The following is a 26,307-nucleotide window of genomic DNA, read 5'->3' as shown; positions in this document are numbered from 1 at the left end:
AACAAAAAATTTAATTAAGAGGAACTGGAACACAGTATTAGTTTGGGAAAGCACAGCAACAGTGTGAAGCCATTTAAAAAGTAAGTAAAATACACCTCCAAACAGGGTCTAGAACAACTGATTGTTGGTAGTGCCCCAAACATATTTCAACAGGCTCCTGTCCAGGCTGCAGGAGAAAGCAGTACTGCACTTCTCGTCACCTGTGTTGACTGATCAAATCTTTCCTGCTGGGTGATCTCTCTAGCTGAAATGTTATCTCTGTGTGGGACCAGCCTGGCCTTAGAACTTCTACAGGTACTGTGAGGGATTTTTGTGGTGACTCATGGGGCAGCCACAGAGATGTGGTCCATATTGCAGCTGCAAAATAAGTCCAGGCGTTCATTTAATCTGTTAGTGCTGGAGAAAGGGAGATCTCAGGACAGCTCATTAAATCCTGAAGTCTTCTGCAAAGTTCTCATTACCTCCCACCATGCTGCCAAGTATCTCTTTTCATCCCTGTTCTTATGCTTTGGAGGAGGCTTAACAGAATAATAGAGTCCAGTTTACTGAAGATACATTTCTGTAACTAGGCAAAGGCCCTGAACTTTTGCTTACATCCTTAGTGTATCCTGTGGGCCATGCATGGCCAAGTCCGAGTAGAGCATATGCCTCTGTTCATTATTCAGAAAAATAACATATCAAAAGTCCAATACTCAAAATTCAAACAGATGTTTGCACTGTCACAGGGCTTGTTATTTGTTCTGTTTGTTCGGTCTCTTCTTGAAGTTTATCAATATATGAATAGATTTCCAGCTCTCATCTATACTCAGCAAACTATATCAAATAACCATTGCAATTAAACTTAGCCACATTTTACTTTAAAACTGATTTAGATTGCATTGTGATAATTTTGGATAAACTTGTAAATTTACACTAATCTTTCATACATATTTATCACTTAATTTTGTGCACGTAGATACCCTTCAAGAGTTCCGCCTTGATGACTTCTCATCTTGTGGCTATTTTCTTAAGAAAATGTAACTCCAGGCATATTTGTGTTAAGAAATACAAGAACAGGGTGATAAGTAAGAAAGTATCGTGCAGTTGGAAGAAAACAACTTCTAATCATCCAGTAGTATATTAGTTTGAGAACACTAAGTTAATAAAACATGAAAAAACAAAATACATATTGTTCAGTTTATTTTATTTTATATTATTTATTTATATTATTTATTTTAATTACAAATTCTTGGATTTGCCACGTGTTGATCCTCTACCAAAGTTGCTTACAGAAAATACTCATGCTAGGAATATATATAGGGTTTTGTTACATATAACAGAGGATGTTAAAAGTCTTCTCTGGCTTCATATTTTATGAATATATGCGTTGACAGAGGCTTTTAGTTTTCAGGATAAGATCACAGATATGCATAATAAAATATACTGAAAACATAGTCTGATTCCTTAGTTCTGCCCCAGAAACAGACTGAGGGCTAAATATTGCAGACTGTGCAATATCAATACCAGGATTTTTGAGAGAGGTAGCACAGCATTTCTACCACTGTCCCCATGTGGGTAACAACGAAATACCCTTAAGTTTGGCACAAGGCAGATCTTTTAGTGTACTAAAGTCAGATCCCATTTCCTGCAACGAGAGGGTGACAAGAACAACAGAAGAGCTGAATATTTTTAAAGTTCCAAAGACTGTGAATCCTTGCTTGTTGGACGTGGATTGATTTTTGTTGTCCCATTCCTTTTCATAGATTTTTTGATTGCTCAGAATATAACGAAGACTCCAAATATAGGCCAGTACATCTGTGGCCCAGATAAGGAAAGTGATAAACAGTCCCATGATAAATGATATCTCAGAGAAGGATACCAGATATCTTGATAAGTACTAAAGAATTTCCATGTGGAGAACAAACGCTATCAGAAAAAAGGAAGATATGATAAAATCAAAAACATTTCAGGGACATGAGGCAAAAGGGGAAGATGAGGAAATGCAACAGTTGTCTTTGAAACTACACTGAAAGTTATTCTTTCTCTGTTAATCTTTTTCAGCCAGGGTGTATGTAGCTTATATTGAAACCTTCACTGTTTGTGTTGGAGTCTGGAAATATTTGAGTTAAGATGGTTCACAAAGGTTTTCTTCCATTGGAATTCTAATATTCTGTGGATTAAATTGAATATTACTTTACAAGAATTATTAGAAATGCTTTCCTCTTTTCAAAAAGCCTCTCCCTCATTTCTTTTTTTTTCTTCCCCAACATTGGTAATTGCCAGTAGTGCCTATTTTCCCCCCACTTTTTAAATGTAAAGTTAAGAGGAAAGTATTTTCAGAACAATAAAATTCCCATCACATGAACAGTTAATTCCGAATTTGATGGCAGTCACTTTACTGTCCTCACTATGCATAATTCCCATTTAGAAAAGCCTTCACCCCGGAGTTGCAGTAGAAGAAGCAGTACTTTAGTATTTTTCTTCCTTAATCCGAGATAAATCTCTATAATTAGAATTGACTGCTTTTTAAAGGAACAGAAATGGCAAGTGGCTCTATCTTAAATTAAAAGATCTATTACCTTTGGTCTTCTAATTCTTCTCAGCAATGTGTTGTCTCAGGAGGCACTTTCTCATCCTTATGAAAACGAATTTACTGTAGGTGTAGAGGGAAAAACATATCATTGGACTTATGTACTAAGTGACTGCATAAGGAAGATATATACAAGTTTAGAGCAATGGAAAAAAATTGCCAAGTATGTCATGTATGAACATTTTATTAAAAAATTTCTGTAGCATAAGATATTCATCAAATAAGACATTTTTATTGAAGGATACATTTTCATTCCCTCATGCAAATGGGACAATGGAAACTAAAAAGTAGACAGTCACCATTTCTGTTTTCATGAGTCAAAGACCTTAAACCTTAGTGGCACTTTCAGTACTCCACAGTTTTGTACAGCCATACCCCAGAAACCCTCATGGCCATCAGTAAAAAGTGGTATGCACTGCCAGGATATCATGGCATGTATTTTCAGTTAACAGTCCATTCTTTTTGCTCCTAGGATTTTCTTTCTTCCTGTGTCCTAGAAGTTTATCTTTTTAACTTCACTGTGTTAGTGCCCATTTCTGCCCTGTTCTTTATATGGCTGCGGCTTTAAATTTGGACCTTAATGATCCTCCCATTTTGTATGCTCATCAGTATTTCTTTTCCTAGACAGACAAGCAGCAGATGTCCTAAGGTCTGCCAGATGATCTGAGATTTTCAAGACCTGTCATACCCTGGAATTAGTGAACACTGGCAGCATGTACAACAATAATAATGCTGGAAGCTATCTGTTGGCTGATGCTTTGATTACAAAGTAATTTATATAACAGTAACCAATACCATTTGTCTAACTACTCGCAACATTCAGTGGATGGTATGTACCTCATATTTAAAAGACCCGAATCCAACCCAGTCCAGATTTCTTTTACTCAAGATAAAAACCAACCAACCAAACAACTACATAACCAAATGAAACACTGCCCAAAAGCAAAAATAATTCTCTCACCCATCCCTCCTCCAAATGCTTAGTTTTACTGATTCTGACAATTATTTCATCCAGGTAATGTAATACATTCTATATTTCAATGCCTTCCGGTTTTCAGACCTATATGTATTGCCCTTTAAAATTACACTGTACAACCACACACCAGCATCCGCTGCAGGGATTTTAGAAGTTATAAACAGGCCAGATAGCTTATGGTCACTGAATACAAGGTATTTTGACTCTCCTGGCTAATTCCACTTATTTCAGCAGGGCTGTGCCAACAGTGGATCTGAGCCCTCTATCTAAATTTAATGTGTTCATTACCTCCAAAGACTATTGCAAATAAATAGGCAATCAAGTAGCTAGAAGGACAGAAAAGAGGGATATGGTGTATAATAGGTAAACTTACAGAAGATGATCAGACCACTGATTCCTTTCCTTCCAAATAGCAGACAATAACAGTTCAAACTAATCACAATTCAAATTTTCTTTTCTATGTTTAATTGATACTCTTGAGACTTTATTCAGCTCACTCTAAATCAGTCCCTTGGTAACTGGCTTCACCAACAACTGGATCAACCTGTAGGTAAGAACTGGATCAGGATCTGCAGAGCATAAAGCTCTCTGCTTTATACAGCAGTGAACGCTGCTTTAATACATACACAGGGTAAGCAATTACTGAGAAAGGCTTCAGATGCCCTGACAGTATCTTTTACTTTGAACTGGTGAAACAAGCTCAATGTTTACCCAGTTCTTGGTTTCTTCACTCCTCCTACATTGAGTGACGCTTGTGAAATGGATATCTTTCCCCAGGGAATGAAGTTAAGAACAATCCATTTACAAACTCTAGACTAAAAGGACCTTTCAGATAATGCTTCCAGTGAGGACTGACTGGGAAGCTTCTTTACCTGGAGTATAAAACTCACCTCTACACTCCTGTGGACTCCCACCACCTTGTCTGATACCTTCTACTCATTACCAAATAAAATTCTACCTCTTTAGAAAATTTCAATAGACATCGTTATTTAAAAGACCTTTCAAAGATGTAGCAGAATGTGTCTTTGAGTCAAAGGAGAATCTTATCTCACTATGGTTTCTAAATCTGTAAGTTTTTCTAAGGAATGGAATGTTGAAATCTGATTGTTGAGGCTGTGCAACAAGCATGAAAGCTAAAGAGAAAGATTAAAGATGTTTAAAGTTCAGATATATCTTTATTATCTTTCTCAGCACATTGACATAGGGATTAAATACAGTTTCTCAGAAAAGTGAAAAAATAATATTAATAGAGTCTAGTCAGAATTAGGTAATGTAAGTATTGCTATCCTCACACCTAAAAGAAGAATTTTCTAGCATGAAACAGAAAAGCCCTTGAAGTAGGATATTCAATAATAACATTCTTTAAAGTGCCTGTTTATTTTTGATCAGACTTCGGAATGTTTTGTTTCATTGGGTTTGCTTGAGTTTTTTTATTTTTTTACTTCTCAGGAAAACATATATTAGATTTTGGTGTCCTTGTGCTGCCATCTCTATCTTCAAACTCTTCTCTTTCAGAAGATGTATTTTTACTTCTTCCGTCCTCATGCTATATACCTATAGTGCCATAGGAAGCTCCTCCATCTTACAGTATCAGTGGAGATCAATCAACTAATGTGGGGCATGAGCTTCTGTTTTACTACATCATCTTGGCCAAACCATTTAGTCTCTGGGAGCTCATGTACATGACTCTAACATATGGCTAATGACCAACAAATTATGTAAGTGCACTGGAAGACAACTGTAACTGTTGTCTGCTGCAGCTACTCTAGAAACCTGCAGCATAAGTAATCCAGAGGGGTAGGGGCAGGCGTAAGAACAACAAATTCAGAGTGACACAGGCCTACACAGCACTTTTCTTAAGCTAATACGATTTTTCCTCATAAGGCTACCTAGATACCCTAACATGGGTACTTGATCCTCTGAATAGTTCTATTTTCTGCCTAATAATTCATAATGGGAGTTAATTCCCAGACTTTCCTATGGTTGTTTTAGCAGCTGAATACTCAATAAGAAAAGGTGTGGGGGGACAATTGAGGAAAATGATGACTTGTAAAAAAGAAAGGCATTTTTGTATTTCAAAAGATTAGAGTAAATCAATGCACTTAACTGGTACTTGCTTTTTAAATTTAATTAATGCTAGAAAGACACTTTGAGACATAGTGCTCTAAAGGTGCTTGGAAGGAAAAAAATTGTCCCCCAAGCATCTGATGTGAAGAGCCCCTGGGTGACACTCAGAGTAATGCACTTTTTGAGCACTTCAACTTACTAGTGTCTTTCAGTGCTTAATTAACATAATTTGACACAATTATAGATATAAACACTTAATAAGCACTTGGTACTAGGAGTGTCAAAAAACTGTTGATCTCCATCAGTTTATACTGGAAACAAAAAGCTCTAGCACAGCACTCAAACAAGTTTTTAGAACTGTTCCACACTAATATTCAAAGAAGCACCAACACCAAACAAAAAACTGTTTCCAAAGTATTCTCTGGATAAATTCTTTAAAGAATTTACACATCCACATAGCAGGCTACCTAAAACAATTAAAATTGTGTGAAATGCACAGTTACTCAATTCTACTGGTCACTAACTATCTGCAATGACTGGGTGAGTAGCTCAACAGGATTTGGGGGAAGAGGAAAACCAAAAATAGTGCCATTCAGGATAACAAGTATCACCTTGTCTATCATATTTATATGCTAGGTCTTCTGAAAGAGGATTGAGAATACATAGGCTGGTACGTAGCACAGACCCAAGTCATAGTGTTTAAGGCAAGACTGAGTACAGGTATGCCATGTGACACTGTACCTAGAGACTTTTTTTCTGTTTATACTCCTAACTTGAAAAAATGTTTTGGAAAAAAATGTCCACATGAAATGCACTGTTTATTTTCCTGATACAGCTAGTGAGTCCTTCACTTAACACACATGATGTTGCTTCTTTTGAAAAGATATGTTCTCCCAGAAGATACTGCTGAGGACAGGTTCCAACAGGCAGTGTTTAGCCAGCAGTGAACCCATATCAACTGCCTGCTACACAAGCTCCATTCCTTAACTGAGCACTGGATCCAAGTTTTGTGCTGAAAGTTCGTTCTGTTCAATGGGGAAAAGAGAAACAGCACAATGCTTATATTTGCTCACAGGACACTGCATTATTGCCTCTCCCTCTCTTTTGATCCATGGATTTTCACAGAAACAGTTTTTAATTATTAACTTTTTAAATTAATAACTTAATTTAAGTGCAGTCCAAAATTTCAAATCAGGATGAGGACTATGTTTTGTGTAAACATACGGTAAAAGGATCTGTTTCTAAAGATCAATGTGAAATAAAAAGTTAAAAAAAAAAAAAAAGCATGTTTTTTTCTCTTTTCCCTTCTCTTCATGTTTATAATTTAGCATGCATTTACTAAGTCAGAGGCTGTGTTTTGCAAAGTCAGTAAAGCACATAAACCCTGATATATATTATCTCTTGTATGTGAGGAAGGTCAGTTAATTTATGAATATTTCACCTGACAGTTACATTAATCAACTTAACACTTTGCAATCTTTTTGCCAGTAGAGTGTAATAACAGTTGATCATATTAAAGATCAGTCATCCCATTAAGAAGATACTATCTATGTAAACTAAAACAAACAAGAAGAATATGTAAAAGGTTACATTTCCAAAGTCATAACTTACTTTCACTAGGGTTAGCACCTAACTGCTTTTGAAAATAACCCATTAGAAATTGTCCCTATTTACCTTGTTAAGTGTTAGAAGTGTGCACTTACAAGATCCATCCATTTTGATGTAGGATATGCCTGATTTGCCTTGAAATTATCTCTGTGATGCAATTGCTAAAACATTGCTTTCCCAAGCCTGTCAGAATATCTCTTCTTTTAGGTTTGGAATGAGACTGGGAGTGGTGTATAACTGAGGATCCTAAAAAAAAAAAAAAAAAAAAAAAAGACAAAAAAAACCACCCCAAATAGTTCTAAAAAAAAATAAAGAATAAAGGAAAATTGGAGGCAGTAGGAATTACAGGATCATCAGAAAAAAATCAAACCAATTTTTTAGACACCTACTAACAGAAACTGCAAAAACTCTGGCCTTCCTCTCTGCGTCTGAAATTTCCCATCTCCCAATTTAAGGCACTGTTGCAGCAAAGCACTTAAGCACTGCTTAAATCCTCTTGAAGTCAGAGAGATTTAAGTGAATAAAATTATGTGCATACTGAAGTACTTGGCTGGGCTGGGTTGCATTGTTGAATTTGGCCATGGACAATTTTAAAAGATTACTCCAAGACTGAAACTGTTATCTGTAATTTCCTTGACAAAAGAAGATGTATTCTGCCTTTCTTCCTCTAATACATTTGAGATAAATAGGAGTACAGAAAGAGCTAAAATTGGTTATTTTTCAGAGGTGAGAAGGAGGGTGAGGTAGTCTCCAAGAGAAGTGGAGGCTGTTTTTTATTTCCTTTCTGGATAAATATGGTATGTTTTAGGTTCTTGATCCACCTTTTCTAACACCAATGTCTTTGCAGTCCAGACTTCTGTGTCTCTGCCAAGTTGCACATTATTTCTCTCAACTTTTTGGGTATCACTGTGAAAACCATTAATGGTTAGAGATTTTTTCAAAAAAACCTCCACCTCTTCTCCCCTGAATTCAACTGCAGTTGAGAAAAAAGTCTAAAATTGTGATTGAAAAAGTTCTAGCCTCAATACTATATAACCACAGAGGCATTTCTTTGTTTGACTTAGCCTAATTCCTCTAGGATCTAGGAGTCTGTTTCAGAGCATGTTCAAAACTATTCCAGTTTTCGCAGTTCATTTAGTTTGTCTTAAACTTGATAGAATCCAAAAATTATGCAGAGGATTCCTTAAATCCTGAATCATGCAAGCTGGAGGTGGGTGGTGGAAGATATACATAATGTACAAACAGAATTTACTCTCAATAAAATAAAGCCAAATATTCTTTCATAATGAATGCAAGAAAAGGATGGTGTAACAGCCTAGGAGGGAGAGCACTCACTACAAATAGGAAATGTGTTAAATTCCTTCTTCATCCTGAGAGGGTTTATATGTATATCTCACAGCAAAAAATCCCCACACTTAACTATGAGGTTTCTTCTCCACAGGTGCATTTTAAAAGAAAACTGCTAACCTTGTTCTGGTCTTCAAAGAACAGTTCTAAGTGTGCCATGTGGTAGGCTTTGGGACTGCAGATCCCAAAGAGACAGAGTTCAACCTTAAAACCCTAGACCAGGCAATTTAGCTCTAGATAGAAGCAGGGTTTAAAGCAGATTTCTTGAAACATATTTTACTGCATAGCTTTACATGTCTCCAGGTGAACCAGGTGTTTAGATAGTGTTTAGTGTATCTTAGCATTCAGATACCACGCAGGTGTTTAGATAACTTCTCTTAGGTCATAATTCCACCATGTTCTACTCAGGTAATGTAGAAGAGATTAGATGTCCAGGGATTAGACACCTAAAACTTAGTTCCTGAGCAAAACCACTTCTGGATGGTGATGGTTATGGTTTATGTCTAATTTACCAGTTAAAATCTAGGTTTAGCTCCCCTCATACAATAAAGGGTTTCAGCTTAACAGTTGGTGTGACCACAATTTTTTTTTTTACATTAGAAAAAAAATGACAGAAGCAGTTGTTTGGTTTTTTGTTTTGGTTTGGTTTTTTTTGTCTTTTTTTTTGTTTGTTTGTTTGTTTTTTTAAATACAGGTGTTATTGTTACATTGTACTTGTTTATTCTCCTAATTCCACTAGCAAAAAAATATATTTACCATGTCTGGTTAAATGTAACTAAAGATCTGTAGTGGAACAGTAGATCTAGATGACAACTGTCTGTCTGTTACTCTTCAGCTGCCACTATTTCATCAAAACACTCTGGCAAGGTGGCACTATGCCAGTTATATGACAAATAGGGACCATTTAAACGTGGACTCTATGTAGAGCACAATGCCAGATTTCTTGATAAAAGCAGTCCTGGAACAATCAACCTCATCCCCTCGCTTATTTTCAAACCTTGAATTCATTCAGCATGCATTATAAATCACTTTCTTCCCCAGACAATAGACATTTGGGATCCTCTAGCGTTCCAAGGCCCTTTACTCACAAAAGGGCTCATTTTGTTCCACTCAGTTTTTTTTATTTCTTTCAGCTTTAGTCATAAAATAGGCTTTTACTCAGAAGTCCATTAATTGAATATGTAAAGACCATTAAGGAGTAGGAGGGAATATGTAAATGACAATATATTAAAAAGACAACTGTAAGTTAAAATTGCAAATATATAAGGACACTGATGGAATGATTATGACAGTGCTGAACTATGTACATATACACACCCTTATGCTGGAAACAATATAATCTTACTTAGTTGGTTAGACTATGTATCTATGACTGTGTTTGTCTAATGAATGTGTTATAGTTTAGCATGGATATAACAACAGAACACAGTACTCCAGTGGAAAATGTAAAGCAACCTTAACAGCAACACAATCAGGCCCACTTAAGACATCATAGAGTTATTACATTTTGGGAGGCAAACACATTTGTTCATCATCTATCTTAATATTTTGCATGTGATTAGATTAGCTCTGTCACACTGTGTAAGCAAGCCAATAACATAGTGTTGAAGTGATATCAGCATAAATGAACCTTTTTTTTATTTTTTTTTTTGTTAAGGGCGGTAAGAAGCATCCAGTAAATTGTGTTACATCTAGGCCTGTAGCCTAAACTGCAATCCCAAATACTTATGGAAATCAGGCACAGCTGGAGTAGATTCTCATTTACCCTCTCTGTGTAGCTGGATTTCACTCACAATTATTGTCTCTATGTCTTTGTCCAAAAAGAACATATTCAATGTTTGTTGATTTTTCTTCTAAGACATTACCGTATGTAGCTTTTTTTTGTCATTAGTAAGTTTTGATGATGGTCTTCACAGGTATCATCTATTTTAATAGGCTGAGTTGTGTTCAAATCTTTAGTTAATTCCATGGGCTGCTTCATTTATTATCTGCCACAGATACGTTGTTCCACTTCCAACCCAGCCTTTGCTCAGGTACTGACTGGCCAGTATGGACAAATAGCTGCTTACACCTGCTGAGGAGAAGGCAAGAAAATCCTGTCTTCCCTTTCCTTAAGCCTGTCATGTGTTGTTATTTAAACTTGATGCTTCTCTCTTGACAAAGAGGGAACAAAAACTTGCAGTAACATAAGCTCAAAAATACTCTGCTGTGCAGATATTTTCTCCCTCCTCAAATCACTCATATCAATCTACTTGTTTCTTCTTTATTCTCTTCCTTACTACAACCCTACTGTTTATAATGAAAAGAGTCTGCAGGCACACCAAACAGAGTGGCTACAGCCAATCTGAGGGAAACAGATTTGTCAGAAGCACCACAGAGCTCAGCTACAGAAGCATGGTGATGGGTGTCAGAGATAGCTGCTGCAGAGACGTGATGGTTGGCTTATACTCTGGAGCACATTTCTGACTGAAATAGATGGGGAAAAAAAAGAGCTACACAGGCAATCGCAATCAGTTTATATGATGTGGGAGAGTGCGCCACCTTCCCCTGTGCTGATAGGGGAGAGGTGGAGAACTTCTGGAGACCTCCCAGAAAAACTGTGCCTTTATAAAAAATAGGAGGTCATTTTCTGTTTAAACATGTCGTAATTTTCTTTAACTAAAAAACTTTCTTCCATAGCTATTGTATGAAGAGGGGTGTGTAGTAAGTAGTGCATGGTGTAAGAGGCATATCATAGCAAGAAGAATTACAGATCTAAAAACTAAGCAGTTTTAGTGGGATGAAAATCCACTGTACTGTGTTAACAAGGACTCTCTAAATTGGTGAAACATGGGTTTAGGAGATGATATCAAGATCTGAACACTGTTCATAGTGATTTTAAATATTAATGAAGCATCACTGTGTAGCTTTGAATATCCAAAGATGAATTCCAGTTTAGTTTTTATGTAGATGAATAACTAATCTTTATTACTTTCTAATCAAGATTCTGAGTTTTTTAACACTTACATGATTGATCTGTGTCTACAGGATCAATTCGCAGGTCATTCCTTTCTTTGTTTCTAAGAATTTGTTCCTCCATTATGAAAAATAGCTAATCTAATCACTGCTCACTGCATTGGAATTTAGCTTTTGTGACTTGGATTAGATCATATTTTCAATATTGAAAAATTATCTCGTGACTATTTTGGTGACAAATCTTTTCCTATTCTTCTACTTCTGTTTCAAGATAAGAATAACAATTATCAGTTGGTTAGATGATTGCTTAATTTCTCAATACTCACAGGGTCACAATTGTTTGCCAGGCAAGCGATACAAAACCTCATTAATAGAAAAAAACAAAAGCAAATATATAAAGACTTTATATCCTTATCTGTTCTATATTTGAGGCATGGTAGATGAAGGTATTAAGAATGGACATCTGCCTCTGTAGAAATATATTCTCAATTACTGCCTCCCAGAAGGGTTTTCCATCGAGCTTTTACAGTGGTTTTGCTACCTATATACATACAAGGGAGCAAGATACAATGTGTGAAGGCACTGGCAGGTACAATGCCTTCCAGAAGAGTTCTGATTCAAGGCATGCTTGCACATCAACAAAAAAGGATTTCTACTCATTATCAAACTATCACCTAAAACTCTAGTGAGGTGAGCAAGACATAATCCTTGTTAGCAGTAATTTTTAACTAAATAATAGAAATATATTCCCTGTCTACCCTATGGCACTAATCTGAAGCATGAATGACACCATACTCATAAGGGAATAGGCAGCAGCACTACACAGATACAGGACATATTGCCCAAAGCCATGGAGATTTCCACTCAGTGAATCATTTTCTTGGAAAATCTTCTGGGATACCTATGAAGCTCTGGAGATCTTTTGAGTATTGTAAACTGTTCCTTTCTTTTCAAGCAAAACAACTCTAATGGAGTTTACAATGTCTAACATCTTGAAGTCTGAAAAGACTTCACAAAGACCACTTTAAAAAGTATTTTCTGGAAAACATATTCCTTGTAAAATTTGAAAAAGCTTCAAGTAGTTTACTAGAATTAGCAAGGAATTCTAGCAGTGTAACTGACTGCTTCATCTGGACTAAAAAAATTTTTAAACATCAAAGTAAATGAACCGAAGAACCAGAATTTCAGCTCATCAAAATCATTCATTCTCCAGATTATGTAAATAAATGTCCTAAACAATGGAGAAGCTCTTGCCATTTAAGATGTACAAGATCTTTGAAAAAACTAAAATATATTCTCTTAGTCACTTTGAAATATACCTCACATACATTTGTATCAGGAAGAATTTAACCAACTATTTTATCTAAAATAATAATAGTATATATCATATATTGACTTTCATTCCCAATGCATCACTAAGTAACACACATAAAGCAAAGGTAAAATAATATTGTTTCATGCTGAGTGACATGAGCATCTAACTGCTATACTGGAGGAAGATAAAAGAAATCCTTTGGTTTTATAGGCAAGACATTGTGAAAGAAACAGAAAAAACTCCATGAAAGCTAGATAGAGCTTCAGACTTTGGACTTGAGGTTTATAGGCATTTCAGATCAGCTGTGTATCTTCCCATGTCTTCCCCTTCAGCTTTAGGAAATAAGGTCAGAACTGTGCACATATAGACGGGAAAATATATTACACACATAACTATGAACCTGCAGGGTATTAAAGAGTTAATATGGATCAAAGTATAAGACAAATCTCAAGCCATTTACTCAGTTCATATTCATTTATCTCCCACAGGATGAATTGTGACCTGTTGCTGTACTTTCCTAGTTAGTCCATAGTATAGCCTGTTAAAGGCCAACAAATGTCAACCAAAAAAGGTTCCATCTTGCAAAGTATTCAGCATAACATCCAATGATTTTGAATAGTGGCTAGTTCAATGAAACGCGAATTCATTTTTATATTCATTGTAATCACTGCTTAACGTGACAGCATTTTTCTTCCAGCAATCTGGATAAAAAAAAATCCTATTTCATAGGAGACTCTGTAGTCCCTTTCAGAGACATGTGTCAGAAGATCTTTATACTATTTGTTGTCATTCATTCCAAACAGGATCACTAACAGCTGGCAGAGAGGGATCAGGTCTAGCCTAGGGAAGTAGAAAAAAAAAAAAAAACATACCAGGAGATTCAAATTACAATTCCCCTCAGTACACGATCTTTCTTTGTAGGAAAGAGGTTTCAGATACAGATTTATTTAAAGAACAATATGGACATTTCTTTCAAATGACCATATTCATATATGAGCTGCACTGAATCCTGCCGAAATGAACTGGGAAAACTCACTGTTAAAAATCATATACAGTAAAATGTAGGGCTTGGTCCTTTGTTGCTTTTAAAAAAAGTCTCCTTCTCTAAGCTTTGAACTCAGTGCCATTATATCAAATGTAGCCATTAAAGAGGAAATCAATCCACATATTCAAATTACTGATAAATTTAGCCTACAAGGAAAATAATCAGTATTGTAAACTTGGGTCATGAGCATTTTTTTTTGTATGTTACACAGCTCTGGGTATCTTGTGATCACAGTTACACAATAACTCTAGTACACATGAAACAAAGCCTTGTTATATTATGAAAACATCAACACATATCAAACTGAATGAGATTTCATAGGTATAATAATTAATATGTGCCAAAAGGAGAACAAAAGATCAAAACAACTTAATTAAATGTCAGACTTTACAAGCATATGTTCACCTATTATACATGCTTAAAATCATGTACGCAGGACTCAGTAGGAACCATTCTTTGATTTTATTAATTAATGGAATAGTTAAATAGCATTAGCCGAAGAAAACATAGGATCATTTAATGGAAACGCAGAAGTTCAGAACAACCTGAAAGGTGTAAAATAAGAAGTGATTTGATCTTGAACCAATTATAGCTGTTAAAAACATTATTGGAAAACTTCCAAGATTCATTCCAAAAGATTACATTTTTAAAGAAAAAAACTTATATTTTGAGTAATTTAAGCAATAATGACTACACTATAAAATTCTCAAAAATTAATTTCAGATTAGTTTAAATTGGGAAAATATCTCAGATGTGAGCAGTGAAATTAGAGCACAGTGCATAGTTTTAATTCACAGAGTCACCTCCTTACATAGGAGAAAATGCAAGGTTGCTTTGTCTTGGCACACTTATGGGGTAATATTTTCTAAATGTTTTCATTCCAAACTCTTTTTAAAAAATATTAGGTGAAAATATGCATTTGTTTAAAACATTAACAGGGTTTTGTAGAGCTGTGAATTAAATGCTTACATGTGTGAAAAACTAATGGAATGATTTTACACCAGCCAGGTACAGAAGACATATCCAAAACCCCTACCGAATTCCTGTCAATGGACCTCCACAAACCAAATCTCAGCTCTTCAGTGAGGACACATGCAGATACACAGGCATCAAACATATCTATTGTAGTAAACCCAAGATCAGGTGAAATTCCAATTCACAAAACAAATGGCACCTTTCCAGTCTCTTAAATAGTTCTTATATGCCCTTAACACTTAGAAGATTCTTCATATGAAGACCAAAAAACAATAATCCTAACTTACATAAATATAATTCTCATTAAAAAAAAATCTCACTTTAAGTTCAGGTAGAGTTGAGAAACAGAACTGTAAGGGATCTAGTCCCAAATTTAGTGATATCAGAAATGTCCTTCCATTGTATTAGAGGATATGAGTGAAATTTGAGACAACTAACCTGAGGACATGTGGTTAATTAAGAACTGAGCCGGAACAAAGCTTACAGCTTTCAAATCGGAAGCTAATGTGTTACCAGCTGGAATGTATGGCCCCCCCATGGTAAGTCTGAAAATACATGTTTGTAAATGGTGTTTCTCCATTTTTTCTCTACTCTGGAGAAACCCAGAACTGTAAAAGATACAGACCAATAAATCGCAATTAATGGCTTTTTTTTTTTTTCTTCTGTTTCCCCTCTCACACCTCCCCCTGCCAAAGACAAAAGACCCCCTTCCCACCATGAAGCAAAAAGAGGAGAGTAAGGATGGAATGCCAGTAATTTAGGCAAGAATAGTCAGTAAAGCTTTTTTTTCCCCCCAAAGTATCTCTTTCTCATGTAAAGAAACCTGCACATAAATACAGTCTGCTTCTGCACAGGTCCACCAAAAATTTTTGCATTTCTTAACCAAATTTGACAGAAGGATGGGGTTGTTAAATATCATTAACTGCACCCAAATTTTATGAAAACAGCCAGGCCAAGGCAGTAAAGGAGCATTTATACAAGTTATAGTATGACCACAAATGACACTAGATGGAAGAAAGCCTTCGAAAAGCTAATCAGTGAGCAACACTTCACCTCAATCTTGTATATTTGTAAACTTGAATGTCAAACAACTAGAAGACACAAATCCATAGAAAACTACAGTCAATTTATCCTAGAGCTTGTGGAACTATTTGTCATTTCATTGTAGGAACAGACTGACTAGCACATTTTGTAAGTATCTAGGGGAAAATGTGGTGGTCATTGTGGTTTACGCTTGTACTAGAGCACCGAGAGCTCCCAGCTCACACTACAGAGCTCTCCTGGCAGGCTGAGAATTATAATGTCAGTGGATCAGCTGCCTCTTGAAAATGGTCTCCAAACTTCTCTGATTATGCATTATTATAAAAATAATCTCATTTTTTCCATGAGCAGAGAATCCAATGACCATAAAATAACTAGTTACTGGTACATGAATCTCATTCAATATAAAATATTTATATTAAAGTAACTAGGGAAATGTTTTTCCAATTTCCTTTACAAACTCGGAAAGTTAAGAATCAGCATTAAAAAACTTAGGAGACAACTTGGTGATTGATATTCATTTACGTATAGAGACTTGGGCAAAGACACTAGGTGTGGTTAAGTTTAATTTGAAACAGATGCATAATTCATAACTGAAGAAAAGCTCTACCTCATAAATTTAATGAAATGATAAGATTCAGAGAAATCTGTCAATAAAGCCCAAACATTCTGGGTCTAAAGAACTACAGCACTGTTGCACATATGCTAGCAGACTGCATGTTCATAAAATGAGATGTTACCAATATACCATGTGACATTCATGAAGGAATAACTTACTGAATCCCTGAAAAAGGTCCTTCACTGTGCCAGGAAAGAAAAAGAGATCAAGGCAATCTACAAGTGCTAAATATACCTCTCTCTGAGATGAGATGCTAATTCTGCATTTATACACCTTCACCTTATTCCTTCTGAGCTAGTAAACTGCTAAAGATAAAAAGAAGCTGCATTATAATGCCATGAAAAAACAACCATTGTTTCTGCAATTTAGTTTCAGCATCATTGATGAAATACTATTGGCAAAAGATCTGCCAAGAGATTAGATGTAATCAGTTTTTATAATCAACAAATAGGATTTTGAGATTCATAGCAGAACTTTAGTAACAAATCTCTCAAAATACATCATATACTGTCTATTGTGCAGCCTGGAAAGAATATAAACTTTAATGAACAAAGAAACTGAATTTATTTTTGACATCTCTGATACTCATTAATATATCTGTTCCAAAGCACTCTTTATAGAGAGGTCTAACAAGCAAAAGCCACTGATATTCATCCCATTATTTAAGTTAAACACCGTTAATTATGTTAAGTCACTTGCATTTCTGCATTTAATAACCGTTAGCTAATCCAAAATGCCATCAAGGATTTACCAATCTTAAAACTGAATTTCTCTGTCTCTAAACCATTGCAGTTATCTGTTACAGAATAAATTAGGAATAATAGGATTCCTGTTTCTCTAGACTATTTAGTAATTTAGAGATAAAACCAATTAGTATTAGATCTCTTTTTACATCTAATTTTAATTGCTATTATATTGAATATTCTTATTCTTCACCGGGTAGCTCCAATAGCAGAATTCTAATATTAGCATGTCTTCTGTACCTTTTAACTATCTGAAATGATTCCAGTAAGGGTAATAAGAATTCTTAGACATCTTTTCCATTTTCTAGTCAGGTAACACTGTAAGACTAATATTTAATGTTATGAATAATTCTCAAGTCAGAAGTTAAGGATTAAATAAGGAATACAAAAGATTGCTAAATTTAAAAGACCATTTAATTTTGGTAGAGGTATGCAAATCAAAAACTGGAACAACGCCCGGGAGAAAACTGTTTAAACACGCTTGAGTTGCTCTTTAGTTCTGTTTAACCCTCCAGTTTTTTTCCTGATAAACATTTGCCCTAATGCCTACTGTGCAAAGAAAAATAAGAAAATCACCAAAGCTCCCCAAAGTGTATCAGTAACTCTTTCTGAGTCATTATCTTGCAGCTACCATAAGTAGCATGAAAGGTATGATTTCTACCACTCCCAGCAGGGATCTAGTACAAAGTATTCAGCACGATGGCTCACAGGGAGAAATCAAGATATAGAAGATACATCAGTATCTACCTAAATTCAGTCTCCAACCTGCAATGTTAGACGGAAAAGACGTAATTCCATTTCCTGTTCTTGAGTAAAACTGTAGCTATATGGTCTCTTCTTTTGTTACCTTGCTGATGAGCCCATTCACTTCTCTACTAATAACAGGTCAACGAGAAAACAAAAATCCTTATACAATCTGATAAAAGGTTGTCCAGGTGGGAAATCCTATTCCAAAAATAAAAATGCAGTGTAGAGTATATGTTAAAATGTTATAACTTTAGGTAGCACAATAAAATATATTAGCTTTTTTAATACATTAAAAATTTTCCTTCCTTGACAAAAACTTTAATCTTAGGGATGTCAAGACAGTTTTTGTTGTCTTTTATAACCACAAATCAATTATTTCAAGTCAGTAGACTGTCTTAGGAATTCCTGCTGATTAAGTTTTACTTTTGTTAATACATTCTTGGTATTTTTAGCCTGAAATAATTTTAGGTCTAACATTAGTTAAAATATATCTACATGTTATTTGAACGGAAACCAGACTTTTTTTTTTTGTGTACACACACACACACACATACATATATACTTATAAAGACAGACACCATATCTGAAAGAAGGATTCATTAATCTCTTCACTACACTCGGTACTTGCAAATCCTGATTTCCAGGGAAAAATACTGCCATATTCTACAATTACATAAATAAATACATAGTACTCTTAAAGAATGCAGGATAACTGCTCTTCAGCCAATGTCAGAAGAACAACAGAAGGTGATTGTAAATACTAATTTATAGCAGTAACATATGCACCTGTGCTTGTTGCATGCATTTGCTTTTGGCTCAGAATATAAAGCTTCCATCAATTATCAGGTGGCATAACCTGCAACAATATTTGCAATTAGTAAATGTGATGCAGAGCAATTCAGCATTTGCTGAAGGTAAGGGAAGAGATGTAAACAGTCATATATACTTGAAAAGTAAAGACTAAGTAAACACAAACCAGAGTTCTTCTGTGGAACTAGATTATATCCATGACATTTTATCCAATTGTTTCTGTCTCCCCTGTTATTTTTTGCTGGAGATCTGAAGGCATAAAACTTTAAAAATCTTATGGGGACAAAGCTCAGGGGGTGTGTGAGAGAAAAATAGCCTGAATAAAAGGTCACAACTTGTGGAAAAGGGCATAAAGTAGAATCCAAACACAAGTACCATGTATGATAGATTCCTAGGCATATTTCCATTGAAACTATCACTAACAAAAAATTTTGAAAATAAGTGCATACATGTATGCATAGAAACAGACAATCAAATATATCAGTGTGAAAGTAAACACCAATGACACAAGGCAGTGAATCATCACTGGTAACAAAATACTGAACACATACACACACAGTACATGCCAAAGACTGTAGTTGTTTTGATTGCAATTTTCTGAGGTTCAAATTAATTTCAATATTTGTGTAGTAGGAATCCAAAGGTTATTTTAGCCTCTTTTAAAAACTTTGCTTTAAATAACATTAACTGATAGAGTGCTGTGATACATTTTATAACACCAATATTTCAGTTAAATGAACACAACACATATACGTATGAAGATATATAAAAATATGTATAAGATTCTATTATAGTCATCATTAAAGTGTATCTGCTACAATTAATTATGTCCAGAAATGGCAAATAGTGTCATGCATTTTTTTCCTCAAAATGAAATCCAGGAATTGCATACAGTTGCCTTTTCAGGTAGAAGAGATTCCAAATTGATCTATATGTATACTTAAAGAATATTCTTTGTTGTGTACAATGATTGTTTTCATTGTTTTGCATGAATACCTCAGTATATATAAGCAGCACTATGAACACACATTAGATAATTTAATTAAACAATTAAAACTGTAACCTATTAAACTTGAGCTAAAAGTTGTCAAATGCTGGGGAAACCATTCCACAAATATAAGAACTCTCATATCATTAAGAAAATAAAACTGAAAAGAGTTACTGAGCACAGTTTCATAGCCATATGAAACAATATTTTTCTAAATCCAACACATAATCTGAAACTAGCCTATAAAAATCACACATACTTGTTAAAAGAAATAAATACCCATGACCCTAAAAGAGGACAAATAATTTCATTTCATTAGTTACACTGTGTAAGGCCTTCATCAAGCAAAGATTTATGCATGTGTTTATGTACACAAACAACCTCATGGGTAAATCTCACACATGTAGTTCGAGACAGATAAGTTGTTACAAGACCAAAACCTAAAGAAGTGCTCACTCAGATGATTGGGAAGCTGTTCCTGAAATTGATACTCAGCCATCCTCAATGTTGGCTAAGATTTAATTGAATAATCCAGCAGAGAGGATTTGAATTTGACTACTTGTGGAATTAATGCTACACAACTTGAGAAAAATGGCAGCATTGCACCATTAAAGATGACAATTTTTGGTTGATAAACCTGAAGCCAGTACTGGAAATATCATGTCTTAAAAACCTATAAACATGGAACAGAAAATTAGTTAAGTGTGCAAGGTTAGCACACAGAACAAAATTAGTATTATTTAATGAATCTTGTTCCTGCTTAGTTTCAGTCTTGCAGGGGCCAAGATGATTACCTCAGTTCACAAAGAAACTAATTCTGTAAAATACTAACAACAATCCTTAAACATCCCATTTGCTTTTAAAAGTGCACCTATCTCGCTGTGCTATTATCAGCTGATGAGTAATGAGAAGTATCAAATCAAAGTAATTAAGGGCAATATAAGAAATATGGTACACCTTAATGACAGGCAGTATTAATTGTGCCATGTGAATATATGCTACAACTCAGCAGTCACCACAGAACAAAATTATTAGGGGCAACTTACTCTGATTTTGTGAAGTACAGTTCAATTAAATTGTACTTACCCTCTTAGAGTCCATCTAAACATTCAAATGAATTTTTTTAGCTCACAGAACTGTGAGAGGAAAGTTACACTTGAAAATACGTGTTGTGGTTTGAGCCTACTCAGCAGCTAAACGCCCCGCAGTCCCTCACCCACCCTCCCCCCACTTGGGAATGGGGAGGGAACTGGAGGGGCAAAGGGAGACTCGCGGATTGAGATAAAAACAGTTTAATAACAGTAACAGAATAATACGCTGACAGCAGTATCAGCGGGTAACGTACCATACAGCTGCTCACCACCCGCCAACCGACACCCACCTGCTCCCAGCTGGCAATCCCAAACACAAAGGCCCCACGGCCACACTCCCAGAAGTGGCAGCCCCTCCCAGCCCACTCCTGCCTTTATATAGTGAGCACAATGTCACATGACATGGACTATCGGCCAATCTGGGCCCAGCCCTCCAGCTGTGCTCCCCCCGCCCCCGCACACAGGTGAGGGCACTGGGACCTGGGGACCCCCTGGGGTTGGAGGGTGCTGCAGCTCCTCCCGCTGCCAGACCAACGGGAACTCTAGTCCAGCCCCAACCAGGACAGTATGTATGTTTGATGACTGAGCATAAGTCTCCCTTCCACAAAATGGGTGAAATAGAATGGCTGCCCTCATGTAGTTAGCAGGAAGGACATCAGGACCCCTATACCACGTGACTGGAAAAGGGGCAGGGCTTCTGGGGCAGCCAGCCCGTGTGACTGCCTGCAGGGGACAGGGTACTTCTCACATCTCATTTTTTTTTATTTGCTTCATCAGATTCATTTTAAGTTCTTCTGTTTGAAACAGGTGCAAAGAGAAAGTGCATCACATGACATATCATTGATCATCTACACACCATACACAGAGCAGTGCATACATAACCCACAGGCTGTTTTCAAAATCTCTAATGAAAACAAATACACAAAAAGAAATCAAACTTCATTTGCTGGGATTCCTGACAGAAAACATGACCACTGTCTTCCAGCATGCATGGGATAACAGTGAAGGATGCCTGCTTAGCTCTTCAGTGTGTTGATGATGACTCACAGAGAATTATAGTCCTCTGTTGTGGAGCATGAGAGCACTCAGGCCATATGGGGACCAATCAATTTGATTCACGTCCTTCTAATAGAAGGTGTGTTTAATTTAATAGAATTATATGCATCTAGGATTTGCCATGAGGATAAAAAGGTGCTGGCCAACACTGGCAAGGTGTCTCCTGTCTAATCCAATGTAATTTCCATATTCTTAGTATTTGGAAATTGTGTTTTCAAATGTGGATTAACCTAGTTTTAATTCATTAAAGTATTTAATATGAAATACATGAGTGTTTGTAAGCATCAGTAAGATGAACGCTCCAGTCAATTCAGGAGGCTAGTTTCCATTTAAGCCATCTGGGACTAACAAGCCATCACTAAAGTAAAAGAATGAGGAAGACAACCTGGAGCCTTGGTGTGGAAGTCCTGAGATAAGGACCCAATACAACAATCTATTTTGTGAATGAGATTTAAAAAGAAGACCTAAAAACTTAAGTTGTTCCCAAAAGAAAAAGCATTTTAAGTTAATAGCCAAAGTGAAAAAGAAAATCCCATATGGAAAGAGTAATTTTCCTAACACGTCTTTTTTAATTTGAAATAAGATTTGTGATAACAATGTTAATGCTGGGGATTTTAAGTGACAGAATATTATTCTAACTCATTCCTTTAAAGTCTCCAAAAAAAAACCCACAAAAGCTCCTTTGTTAGGCCTCGTTTAGGCCACCTTAAAGCTGCTTTCAATCAAAGTACAGCTTCTCATTAAGAGAAAAATGATTATTAACATCCTCATTTTGCTTCCTCTTGTGAATTATTTGCATTCAAAAATGTGCACAGCATTAGTTTCAGGGTAAATGCAAATATGACAGCAGGATTTCTCACCAAGCTCCTTTTTATTATTAGCTCTTTTTATGCCCTTCATTTATTATTCCCTCATCATTTTTCACAATGTATTAAAATGTTACATTTCCTAAAATAATAATATTTTCCTTCATTTGGTAATTGTCTCAGTCCAGTCTACAAAAGTCTTCATCACAGTGCCTACTGTCTATAATTTGGAATAGTTTATAGTAATTATTCATCATTGCTTAGGGGAGTCTTGGCCATTAGCTATCAGAGTTACAGAATCCATTCTCTCTCACTGAGTACATGATTATTTTAGGTGAAGTTCATGTGACAGGGTGAGAGGGCAGGGGCACTGGCAAAGCTTATACTGTGACTGCCCATGGTAGACTCTCAGTCTGTGGTCTGAAGCTTCATCTGTCCCATGTCTGCCAGAAACAATGAGGCAAGCTCTGAAACATTTTGAGATTATTTTAAATAAAACACCAAAACAAAACAAATAAACTATTACTCTGAGTAATCTTCCTGACATTTTAAGAGGAATGATCTTGGATGCTGAAGATTAGTCAAAACATAGTGTGTTCAGTTAGAACAAAATCAAGTTACCAGTGGCATACTCTCTGCCAGGGTTGTATTTGATAAACTGATTACAATTACTTCTTTTTTTCCCTGGCCATATTAAAAAAAATGGAAATAGATCTGCCTAATAAAAGCAAACTAATAAAATCATTTGATCATCCTGATTCACCGCACCATCATGCCAAGCTTCCCTGTTGACTCTCAAATTGTTATTGTCAAATTCTCAAGCATTTATTACACTCAGGATGACTTATGTGTCCCTTTTTTCTGTCACTATTTTGATGGCCGTCATCACACCATCACCACCATTTAATTGCAGCAGGCAGAGTAAAGACCATTCTGATCCCACCCAGTGAATATGAGATAATTTTGTTTCAGAGTAACATATTCTGCAACAAAATCATCTCCTGTGATCTGTATTGACATGAACACAGATAACATCAGATTTAGACATGTAGCTAAATACATTTAGAAAGAGTTCTTAGCTGATATAATTTTTAACTTTCTTTCAGGGGAGGCCCTAAGATTTATCATAGGATCATTTACCAGCATTTGAATTGGAACATTGCTACTGAATTTGACCTACTGATGTTGGAAATTACTGAGAGGAGAAGAACAAATAAAACAGTTACTAGCAGGATGTATGCTAAAAGCAGATAATATCCTATTTATATTTTTCCAATACCTTATTCCATCTCACTTGCACAAATGCATGTGCCCATTTTGTACTCATAAGTGTTGATATGAGTAATCTATGTAATTCTGAGTTCAAGTAGTATAACTTAACTGCCTTGGAATTTGTTCCTTTTCTTAAAGTGGTTTCTGAGTTATGGTGGATTAGTTTTCTGCAATGTTTTGTGGGAGAGACTTAAGTTAACTTAGGGTTCATCATGATATAGGATCACAGAAAGATGGAAGTACTGAAAAGGCAGAAACACATCATCTACGTCATTTGGTGGTGACCCATACAGCCTAATTAAAATCAGCATAAATGAACTCCAAAAATTGTTCCATCCATGTGAAATCAAGACAGATGTGAATTTGGGGTGGGGGAGGGAGATGGAGAATAGGTATAGCAGTGAATTTAAGACACTGTAGGCTAAAATCCTTGCTCACCATTCTTCTGTGAACAAGCATGTTAAGTATTAGCATGTACATTTCTAGTGTTTGTAACGGCCAATAGTGAATTTCACATTGAAGTAAGCTTTTGAACCTAAGAAAGTCTAACAAGTGTGTTTCTACTCTCTTTTTCTTTATAATTTAACTTCTTTCCTGTAGCATATTTTCATCTTTCCTTCTATCTTTTCATATTGTGATACAAGGTTATGCAGCAATTACCATTATTATATGTTTTAAAGACATATTTGGCTCAGGTACATTTCTCTCATTCTTTGCCATAGATAATTACATCAGTAACTTGTATTAAAATACAGAAAAGATATTGGTTGTACAGAGCTTATTCCCTGTTCTTTTCAGGAGGTTCTTTAGAGCACTGAGCCTTTCGTTTGGGCAAGTAGTACACCTTACTGAAAAAAATTTAGCTTAATGCCATCTAATTCTGTAATAATCATTTAGTTATGGACTTGAAGACAGAAGATCATCACCTGATAATCAGAGGAACATGTATTTCTATGATTTAAACCATACTGTAGTACTCGGATACATCTTAAGTATCTCATTATTTCAGGAATAATAAGGAAAGGGGCACAGGTTGCAGCACAAGGTTGTATTGACTGTTTATTAACTTTTGCCAGTCATCTCTGCTTCCATTTCCTTCACCACATGGAAATTTTCTGAACAATGGACAATAAAACAACACCTACAGTACAGATAGGTCACAAACACAAAATCTGAACTCCTCTCAAAATTAGTAAGGCAATACCATTTTCAATAATCATTGAAGTAACAGAATTTGCAATAGAAACTCTTTTTTGAGAGGAATTCCATACATTTTATATTTTATCTTAAAAGTAAAACCACCAAAATTAAGCAATCCTTCCAAAACATTTTCAGTTTTCTTACTCAAAGAATGGTGGTTTTCCATCTTGGAATGTGACCTTTTGGTTATAAGCAACCATTGTCCCTACTGGACAACAAAGAGTTGTTTCAGAGTTATATTTCAGAAAGAGTTACATGTCAGAATGGTTACTCTAGGGAATTATACTCTGTCCTGTGTTTCTGTTTCACAAAGCAAAAGGCCTCACAACCTTTTAGTTAGCGAATCAAGAAAACTTTTACTCTGACCATGCCTATCTATGTATTATAAATCTCTCTTCTTTTTTTTTTTCTCAGAATTTGCCTTTGGCTGTTCCAAAGCCTGTCAGAATGGGGCAATAATCTCTGTTTGGACTTATGCTACATCTAGTTCACAAGCTGAGCCATAACCACCATATCATAGATGAAAGAGGTCAACACAATTCACTGGGGACAAGGTCTACCATAAGAACAATATACAAATTCTAGTTGGCAGAACACCTACTTATATCACATACAGGCTAAGAATATACTGTTTCTCTTTAGACCTATGAGACCAAATCCTGACCTACATATCTATTTGCTGTTGACTGCATAAATATGTTTCCCCTGGACCAAATTTATAGAAGTATGAAATCTTGCATGGCTCCAGGCAGAAGTAGCAGCATGACCACTGACTCAGCTTTGCTGAGATCATAGTCTTTACAAAGCCAGTAGAAAGGACTGGCCATTAATTTTCTCTGGTATGATTTTACTTTTCTCATTACCTGCAAAAGTCTTTTTCTGGACTAGTAAGCTATGGCTGTAGGCTGAGGAGAATGCACTTCAGTGAGATAGAGCTTATAAAAAAATGCGACAAATTGCAATGCCAAGGTTGTCTTGGTTGCAAGTGATGTACCGAAATTAAATCCCATCCCAGACAAAAAGGACACTGACAGTGCTATGCTAGCTGCAATAGAGCCTCTTAAAAACTCTGCAATG

At 35.7% G+C, this 26,307-nt stretch overlaps 1 long non-coding RNA gene across 3 annotated transcripts in view; it reads right to left on the bottom strand.

Annotated features, from left to right (window-relative positions):
- Window positions 1–1,233: 1,233 nt before the first annotated feature.
- Window positions 1,234–26,307, bottom strand: part of LOC116963551 — a 254,185-nt gene continuing 229,111 nt past the window's right edge. For 2 of the 3 annotated variants that reach the window (XR_004408267.2, XR_004408269.2), the window contains 2 exons: window positions 2,559–2,632; window positions 1,234–1,905 (listed from right to left, as the gene is read on the bottom strand). This is a non-coding gene — a long non-coding RNA (uncharacterized LOC116963551). Of the gene's footprint in view, window positions 2,150–2,558; window positions 2,633–26,307 lie in introns of all 3 variants that reach the window. The other variant, XR_004408268.2, reaches the window with a different exon arrangement.

The sequence above is a fragment of the Tyto alba genome, unplaced genomic scaffold (genome assembly GCF_018691265.1).
Source record: "Tyto alba isolate M040663 unplaced genomic scaffold, T.alba_DEE_v4.0 Super-Scaffold_1000006, whole genome shotgun sequence".
NCBI classification, from domain to species: domain Eukaryota; kingdom Metazoa; phylum Chordata; class Aves; order Strigiformes; family Tytonidae; genus Tyto; species Tyto alba.
Note: the sequence above shows the minus strand (reverse complement) of the source record. Positions and strands in the feature narration are given on the sequence as shown.